The 9,260-nt window shown below is 39.0% G+C and overlaps 1 long non-coding RNA gene across 4 annotated transcripts in view; it reads left to right on the forward strand.

The window, feature by feature from the left end:
* The window catches only part of LOC308180606, a 34,041-nt gene extending 25,700 nt beyond the window's left edge, over window positions 1–8,341 (forward strand). Inside the window, exon 4 of one of the 4 annotated variants that reach the window (XR_013941064.1) lies at window positions 7,233–8,341. This is a non-coding gene — a long non-coding RNA (uncharacterized lncRNA). Of the gene's footprint in view, window positions 1–1,631; window positions 2,416–3,089; window positions 3,956–6,981; window positions 7,212–7,232 lie in introns of those variants that run through there. The other 3 variants (XR_013941065.1, XR_013941066.1, XR_013941067.1) reach the window with 3 other exon arrangements.
* The last annotated feature ends 919 nt before the right edge of the window (window positions 8,342–9,260 follow it).

Raw genomic sequence — 9,260 nt, forward strand, 5'->3', positions numbered from 1 at the left:
TACCCTCTCTCTCAGCTTGTCTGAGTGATGGATTCTGCATCCCAAATTCATGCCCATGGTGCAAGACATAATGACTCCATTTGTAATTCCATCTGCAGTTTGTAGATGATGAATGTACAAAGATCTTATTTAAACACAGCTGAGATAATTTGTGTAGTGCTTGTGTCAAAGGGATCATTTTCCAAGGCATCAAACTAATTTAACCTGCTAAAAGTCCTCTCTCCTTCCCCTTTATTTACAAAGGGGGGAAAAAAGTACAAACCTTAAAGTAGTGTGGAGCTGAATGAGAATTGAGAAAATTGAGAGATGTATTTCTTTGAAAAGGCAAGGTGGCACATATATGAAGGACATGCACCGTAGACTCCATATGCTCATAAACTCCCATGGATGGGTTCAATACAGAATTATAAAAACAAGCATGATTTCTGTTAATTTTGTTTGTAAAACATTACAATGAATGAAGCATGTGTAAATGTCTTGAAAGGATAAGAAATCTCACCTGCACAGGCAGGGTGAGAGAAGCTGGTGAGTTGGGTTTGCCAGGGAAACAGTGGCCCACAGACTGCCAAGCACAGTGTTTTCCTGGGTTGGAAAAAAATGAAGTGTTTGAACAGAAATTGTGTGTGCATATAAAAATAAAAATAGAACAAATAAGAAGAACCAAGGTAAGCTGGGATCAGTCTGCCAGGGAGGATAGATGCTTTTCCAAGTTATGGTCACTGTCTTCTGCTATTATCAGTCTTTCCAGGGACAGCAGTTTGTTCTCAGCCCAACAAGCAGATGTGCCAGGTTCCATGTCCAAAGTTTTGGCCAAACCTAGCAAATCTTCCCTGGGGAGGAGCTGTGGGAGGATTTGGTTATGTTAGTGACATGATGGACTGGAAAATAAACTACTGCTACTGTAAAACAACTATTGTTAGATTGCAGGCCATATTTTTTTTTCTCACAAGAATAGCTATCCAGAAAAACATGTGATTTAAGGCTCCTATCCTTCCGCTGGACAAGAACCAAAAATTCTCATGTTCTCTTAATTGCAAATATTGCCATGAATTTTCTCTTCCTTTTAACAGTTGGCATATAGTTATCTCTTATGTTGATGTTCATTTGTGACTGCAAATGAAAAACAGTTCAGCAACTTTTTTTGGTATATTTGGTGCTTGGGGAAAGATTGTTTCTTCAGTGTTAGCATCCAAGAGGATTTCCGTAAACTGTGCTGTGGTATCTCTTAGAGGCTTTCAGTACAATGCAATCCCTTTGCCCCCTTTTACTATCAGACTTAATTTCATGCTGAATTTAATTCATACCTTTTTAGGGGTATGAATTTGACAGCTAATTGAAATGGCTCCATTGTTTTTGCCATGGTTGTACAGTGAAGGTGTGTCACTGTTAATGTTCATTTCAGCTTTTCTAGGTCTTGAAAAAAATAGTCCTAGAAGCAAACCACAAATATATGATTTTGCACTCCAGTCATAACCCTGCAGAAATTACAGCTGTCAGAACTCATCGCTGCAATTCTAACATAATTATTACAAATATAATCTATTTAATGCTGCAGGATGCCTGTTCTGACAGGCATTGAAATGACCCTATGGACATGCTATAGACTGCAATTTTGTGCCCCTCTTTTTCAGATATTGCTCTACAAAATCAAGAGGCCTGTCATTCAAAGCCATGCTTTGGGAATGTACTAAGGGTATAATTTTTCAAAATTAAATGGCATCGTTTGTGTCCACTAATGAGAAAAAAATGTGTATTCTGAATGCCTAATTGATCATCTTAAAAGAACATGTGCCACCATATTGGATACATGAAAAGTTTCTGTGTAAAGCTCTGATCATGGTGATGCATTTCCTCGTGGATTTTTATGAACAGACTATGATGATTAGCTATCAGATTGCACATGAAAGTGTTTTTAATTATAGCCAAAAAATGAAGTGCTTGAGATAATATTGGAGAAAGCAGCACACAGATGACACAAAAAAAGAGCTATAGTCCATGTTTAGTTGAAGTATTACTGGTAACGCTGATTTTCAATTGATATTCAGTGGTGACTGTTGCTATAAAGAAATACTGTAACACCAGCAACATACTGTAGTGGATTTGTTTCTTTAACAGGCCATTGATTTTTATTTATTGATTTTACTATGTGTGTGTTTTCCATTAATAAGGCGTACATGGAAATATTCTTCAAGGATTTGTTTCTCTCCAGTTCAAGGAGACAGTGTGTGAGAATCTATTTTCTCTGGAGATGTCCTATGCAACATGACATTATTTGTCTATTATGCACCACTCCAGTGTGCATAATACGTGCATTTACAGCATTGAATTTATTTAGTTTTTTTCATATTGGTGAAACAGCTGGACTCTCCAGTTTGCGGTGCTTTCAGGCTGTTGCAGATGTCTGTGTATGGTGAGAAGTTGGGCTGTTTTTTGGGCTCCCTTTTGGCCACTACCTTTGTCTGGCTAGTCCAGTTAGGTTGTTATGCCTGTAGTAAATACTTGTTATTAAGGTGGGAAATTAACAAAAAGTGTACTGTTAGAGGTCAGTCTGTAGCTGGCATATTTAAATAATTTGATGTAAGGAAACTTCATGTGATGCTCACAGAACAAATGGCTTTTTAGCTAGTCATATAAGGCTGTTTCAGAAAAGAAAACAATCTGAGATATAGGAGTACCATCCGATGCTTTTAATCCATTGAGAACAAGCAGTGTTCAGGTTGTATTCAGTGTTATGTTCTGACATGTTGAGATGCCAGGTAGGCTTCTTCTGACTATGAAAATACAAATCAATATATAGTGAAGAAAATCTTTATTGAATATGGTACTTTAAATGTTATTACAGGAACAGCTCTGGCAACGGCAAATCAGCACTTACAGTTTATTGCTAAATGCTGTAGGTCTCTCAGTGCTATGTTATAAAAATGATATTGTATTAAATGTATTGTAGCATGTGGCTTTTATAAAGCCCAAGAGTAATTCTTGGAAAAACTAGATCATTCTGTCCCTATAGAGACTACAATTTATGGCACTAGTACTGCAATTTTGTAGTGAGGGGGAATAACTGCACTGTTTATCTTCATCATTTTCAGGTCTTTTACGGTATTCAGGCTGAGGAGAGCAACAGAGTAAGAAATCTGCAATGTTAAGTTATAGCCACTCCTGTGCTTCTCATTACACAACTACTCACATTATCACAACTCACCCAGGTCACTAACAAGAAGCTCAGAAGGCTCTTGTTCTTGTACACGCTTTTTGAAGGGCTGAAATGGTTCTATCCCCCTGCAAGCTTATGCTTCTTTGTTTGCTCACGAGTGGCTAGTTCTTTTGTCTGTGCTTACACACTTGCAAAAGACCTGAAGGAATTGTCAATGGTTGACCACGTATTTGGATGATTCATCTTCACTGGTGCCAGTAGATTTGCTTTGATTTATGCCAGTTTAAGATCTGGTTTTGTTTTGTTCATGTCCTGAAGGTATTGTGATTTTAAATCTTTTCATTCAACACTACCTTTGCCATAGAATTCTGCGACTAGATTTTAAAAAGGCTGTAACTTACTACTGTACTGCATAGGTTTTTACCGTAATTTATATGTATTCTATTCTATTGATTTCAAGTCTCTGCAGCTCATGAGCTCTGTCATGCTCGTGAAATGCTGGTGAGAAATGGCAATGTTTTGCATTGGTAAAAAGACAAGCTCACGTGGACAGGGGATGCCTGAGACTGGAGGGGAGGGATCCTTCCATTTACAGCCTCACCGTTGTATTGAAAAACTCTTCTAAAACATCTTTCTATATTTCCAGGATGGGGTTCATTTTTTTCGGAAGTGTTGCAGCTCATTGAAAGAAAATCACAATGAAAAAAAAGTTGACATAATTTTAAAAGTGAATATGACAATTACAGTATTTTTGGTAGTAGAGCAGGCATGGAATTTGAGGGTTACAGTCTCCTCCCATCATTTCTGTGGAGCAGCAATACTAGCTGCTAGCTCATATGTTTGGTAAATCAGCAGCTAATCACAACTGCTAGGCCCTCACGTGTTTTTAGGTTGAAACATCTCATCTTTGGAGGGAGCTTAGCAGTTCTGCAACACTCAGAAGGAATTATATGGTGTTTGTATCTCTCACAATTAATTTGATTTCTTTATGCTATTTGATAGATCTGTGTCATGTGTTCTTTCTCCCCTCGCTGATGATTATATCTCGCATTCCCTCAGCAGTAACACATGCGATGCCTGACCTCAAATTGAGCCAGCGTCTTCCAGGCAATGTGTATTTGTGTCAGTCAGGAGGGTGCAGGAGCTCAGCTCACACATTCATGCTCCATTACTCACCCCTGCACTGTAAGAAGGAAAGTTGCTTCCCTCTGGGCAATTGTAATTCTTCAGCTCAATAGCTGAAATTCAGCTTTGAATTTATTCAGCCTAGCTGGATATTATCAGTTTATTTCCGTGTGGAGAAACGGAGCAAAGGAGAAAGAGGGAAGAGCAGAAACCCTATTGCTCTTTTAGGGCTCACAATGGGATTTACACTGAACCTCGATGTTTTTCATATAAATATTTCAAGACTCTTATCTCTATAAAGGTTAATCTGGGAAATGCAAGCTCTCTTGTTCTGCCTCTTCCTCCCCTCCTTCCCCAGGGAAGGAGAAAGCAGAGCTAAGAAAGGAGTGCAAAAACCATAGAAAAGAAGGTGCAGCCTACTTTCGTCTCTGAAGCATGACTGCTGTCAGTGAACTCGGTGCAGAAGAGTCAGTTATGCTGTGAAATGGTTCTCTTTTGGCATGCTGCACAGTAGCTCACTTGGTTTTCCTTGATCAGAAAAAGCTGTGCCCTTGTGCTGGGCTGCTGCAGCACTCTTGCTGTTTTTCTTTCCTGCTCTGGCACGAGGTCCTGTGTGCTTTTCTCACTGGGGGAAGGAGCTGGGTATCACTAGAAAGCATCTGCTTGTCCCTTGCAACTTCTTGGGGCAGGCTCTTTTGAGAACAGAAATTTTAAAATAGCCAGTGTTGGATCTGTGGTTTGCATCACAGGTACGGGAAGCTGCTTCAGTGAGCTGCTACCACAGTGGTGGGAGGCTCACCAGAGGGGGGAACATGGATTAACAGGAGGAGCCACAAAGGCTTCTCCTAGGGCTTTGTTGTCTTAACCCATTTCCTATGCTCTAGGGAGTACCTTTCTGGGAAGTGAGATGTTTGATCTCCTTCAAACCCCTACAGGTTATTTGTTTTGGGGCTGTTGGGAACAGAAACCTGTCAGCAGCACCGGTGAACTGCCTGTGGTGAAAGGCCCCTCTCCATCACTGCTGGTGAAATGATACCCCTGTAGCTCTGTATCAGGAAGGTCTTTCTCAGCTGTATTGGCTCCTTAGGCATGAATGTGGCACTGCTGGTGTCTGAATTGATATGTTACTTCCACAACTGGAAATGTAGCACTGAAATTTGAAAGGAAGTTTTAGCATTTAACAGAGCCTTATGGAAGCACCCTTGTGTGGAAATTCCACCTCAGGGTTATTGATGGTTCTGATTAATTCATGAATTTAATAATGTTGTCTGGGTCATACAATCAATCCAGCCACACCTCCAAGAATTCATGGTTCATGGCTGTATTCCTCACACTTTGTAAGAGGAGAAAAAGGAGCAGTGTGAGAAAGAAATCAAAAAATATTCAGGATTAGAATTTTTTAAGGTTTATTGAGTATTCAGAGCTTCAAGCCCTTCTTGCTTGAAAAGGAAAACTTTTGAGAGAGAAATGTAAAATGCCCTTTTGTACCCTCACAGTAGAATTAACAACTTGGATCAAAGAAATTTGGAAGTCAAGTGCTACAGTGTTTTGATGCTTTCTGTAAGAATCTTATTTCTAAACAAAAGGTAGAAGTTAAGATATAAGAGGATAAACAGAGTGAAGACCAATGCAGCAGATAACTGTATCACGAGGATCTGAGTTAGATGTGTTTATGTAGGATTCAAGTAATCTGATGGCAAATTGTAAAGGACCAAGGACAAACTCTTGTTTTTGCTGAAATAATGGTTTGTTCAGGATGGGTGCCTGGATTTCAGTGAAGCACTGCTGACTTGTATCAGCTGAGGATGAGAGGATTGGTTTCCTTTGTGTTATTAATACTTTCTGTTTAGAACTGTGCTGTTTAAGTATAAGCTCATTGCAAAGTACTGCAGTGCATGACAAATCTTACATCAAATTATCAAGATGACTTATATAAGTAGGATTAAAAGTCATTCATTCAGAAATTCAGACATTTCTTCCCCTGGGGCATATCAGCATACAGCACAACTTATTATTAACTCTGATAATGTTTGTAATGGAGAGGGAAATGTATGAGATATGAAGACCATGGAGTGCAGAACAATCATCTTCTGACTTCATAGTGGATGGGGTGGACAACCTGCAAGCACGCTTCTTGCATGTGTGGGAAATCTTGCCACAGAAGTCTTGCCCCTGGACTGTTCACTTAGTTGTCTGTCTTGGTTTCATCACAATCCCATCAACTGAAAGTGGGGAGTAAGAGGAAGGATGAAAAAGTAAAGAGATTAAAAAAAGTGGGAAAAGAGACATGGGAGGAGGAATACTTAACAGATCTTAACAGGTCTCTCTTAACAGATTGAGTTTTGAGGGGTTTAAAGAAAAATAAAAAAGATTGTTGGCAAATGTCATTCAATTTTTATCATATTTTGGGTAGAACTTCATGAATTTTTGAATTTGTACTGATAATTTGAAGACATTCATTAACATTTTGAATGAAATGAAAGATAGATGTTTAATTCCCAAATATACTAACTGTGCTTAGGAAATTGCCTGGTCTTTGTTTTGTTTGAGGCTGGAAGGTGCTGTTTACAGCTCTCAGTCACAGTAAACGTAGCAATTCTGTGCCATGATCAAGCAAGTCACATTTCCTGACATGAGAATGCAGGGGAATATTTGAAAGACTCTGACCTATTCCTACCCTGAGGCTGAAATCCTCTTTCCAGCTTGCCTCTGGAAAAGCTTTCTACCCTGGACTCCCAGTGGGTTGCAAACCAGGTTTATACATCTGCAACAATGGAGCATTAATGTTTGGCTGACAGCTTGCAAGACGAAAATGACTGCATTTCAGTGCAGAATTTCTCATGACAATAGTAATGTTGGATTAGTTTTTATGCTTTAAGTAATTAGGCTCTGACAGATGATGTAAAATTTATTTTCACTTATTTGTGTTAAACTGGATGATTTCTTTATTCAGATTATCAGTGCTGCAATATAAATTGAAAACCCATCCGTGCTACTGGGAAGTGGACATGGAACCTCAGATTTCTATTGGGGCTCCTCACTCAGGAGCTAGTCATTTCGTCTTTTGTGTTGGTCCATGGAAATCAGAAAGCTCCTTCAGTTTTAGATAGCCATTATAGTTCTATATAAACCTCTTGAAAAGGCACTATATATTGTTTTGTACGCTTAGGCAGAACAGATGCCCTCACTTAGGGAGAGCATAGCACTGAGATTAGTTAGCTGGAAAATACTGAACTTGGTGGTTCTTTACCATATGTTCTTTCAACAAGACCACTGACTTTGTGTGTGTCCATGTGTGAGATCCTATTATTTTAGTATGTGTAAGAAAATATTGGAAAATTGTTATTTTTAAATGTTGAGGCACTCTGTTTTGACCTTTTTATTACAAGAAGTTTGTCATTTTGTTTAGAAGCAATTTATTGTTTCAACACCTATTTCATCAGTTTTATAACAAAAAACCAAGCAAATATTTCAAATATACGGAAGTGTTCTGATTAACCCACCAAATGTATTTGAAGTGTCACTGAAAAATATTCTCTTAATGAAAATTTGTAATGGCTTTGCTTTTTAGTGTGATTCTGGATATTTTTAAAAATCTTATAGTCCAAATGAAATAGGAATCTATTTTCTAAGTAGCAAGAGAAGAAAAAAGGAGTGCAGCAGCTCTAAAGCTATTTGTGAAGGAAAAAGGCATTGTGACAGGAATTGGTCAAACTAAACAGAACTTTGGATGTTGCTCTACAAATTCACATTTTGAATATTGCAGGACAGTGATATGGTCAACATCCTTTGTATTTACAATGGCATAAGAGTCACAGTAGTCAGGACATATGTGCTTAGTAAAAACTTAATATGGTTTTATGCCCAGTTGATGCCCAGAGGATGGGGAGAACCCAACCTTACTGTCAGGTTCAACCCTGATCCTCACGCAGAGCAACTTGCCCTTATCAAGGCACTTATTCAATCTCTTGTCCTTATTCAAGGCATGTTATATCAGTCCAGTACGTGCAGTCATTAGTTTTCAAGTATACTCTTTACTATGGAAAATGTATATAAGAAGTGGTAAATACTATTAACAGTGTAGGAAAGCATGTGCTCTAGATTAAAGCTGATAGTGCTCATCAGTTTACTACAAACCTTGGCCCATATGATGCAGAGTATTGGTTTAAATTTGAGTTCATAATGCAAAAGCAAAGGATCAAGTGATAGGTTGTTTTTTTCTGAAGTAAACACTATAAATCAAACTGCAGGAGAACTATGATTTAATTCATTAACAGTTGGAAGATTAATTACAGTACTATTAAATATGTGATTAAATTAAAACTTAAGTATTTAAACATTGTTTTTTCAAATACCGTTTGCCCATTAATTAGATGGGCTAAATGTTTGAATTAATTAGAAGTGTAGGCTTGTAAGTTAGAAATAAATCCACATGCATTTCACTTCCTGGGGTGCTCTTGGCACTTTCCCACCATGCAACACAGTAGAATAATCACAGCTATTACCTTCCCCTGTCAGAGCTGGTTTTTGTCTTGGTCTGTATACACAGCTGGACTGAGAGGGCTGCATATGCCCTGGGTCTCTATCTCATCCTCAGATGCCCTACTCCCCTGTCCACTTGCTTATCAGTGATACTAAACACCTTCTGGAGTTAAAAGCCTGTTCTCATCGCTCCAGGAATTCTGTAGCACATGTATGAAGAGAGAATTCCTGACAGCAGTGTATTGGGTTTATATGGCAAGGTTTTGCTAGTGGGTGGCCTCTGTGAGCAGAGCCCAGCAGCTGCCCCATGTCAAAGAAGAGCCAACTCCAGTCAGCTCCAAAAGGGACCCACCACTGGCCAGAGTTGAAACGTGAGCGATGTTGTTTGCGTCTTTGAGAGCGTATTTAAGAAAGGGAGAAAACTGTGCAACAGCAGCTGGGAGAGAGCGGAGTGAGAAACAGCCTTGCAGACACCAAGGTCAGTGAAGGAGGAGGGGCA

The sequence above is a fragment of the Anser brachyrhynchus genome (genome assembly GCF_964034855.1).
Source record: "Anser brachyrhynchus genome assembly, chromosome: 20".
NCBI classification, from domain to species: domain Eukaryota; kingdom Metazoa; phylum Chordata; class Aves; order Anseriformes; family Anatidae; genus Anser; species Anser brachyrhynchus.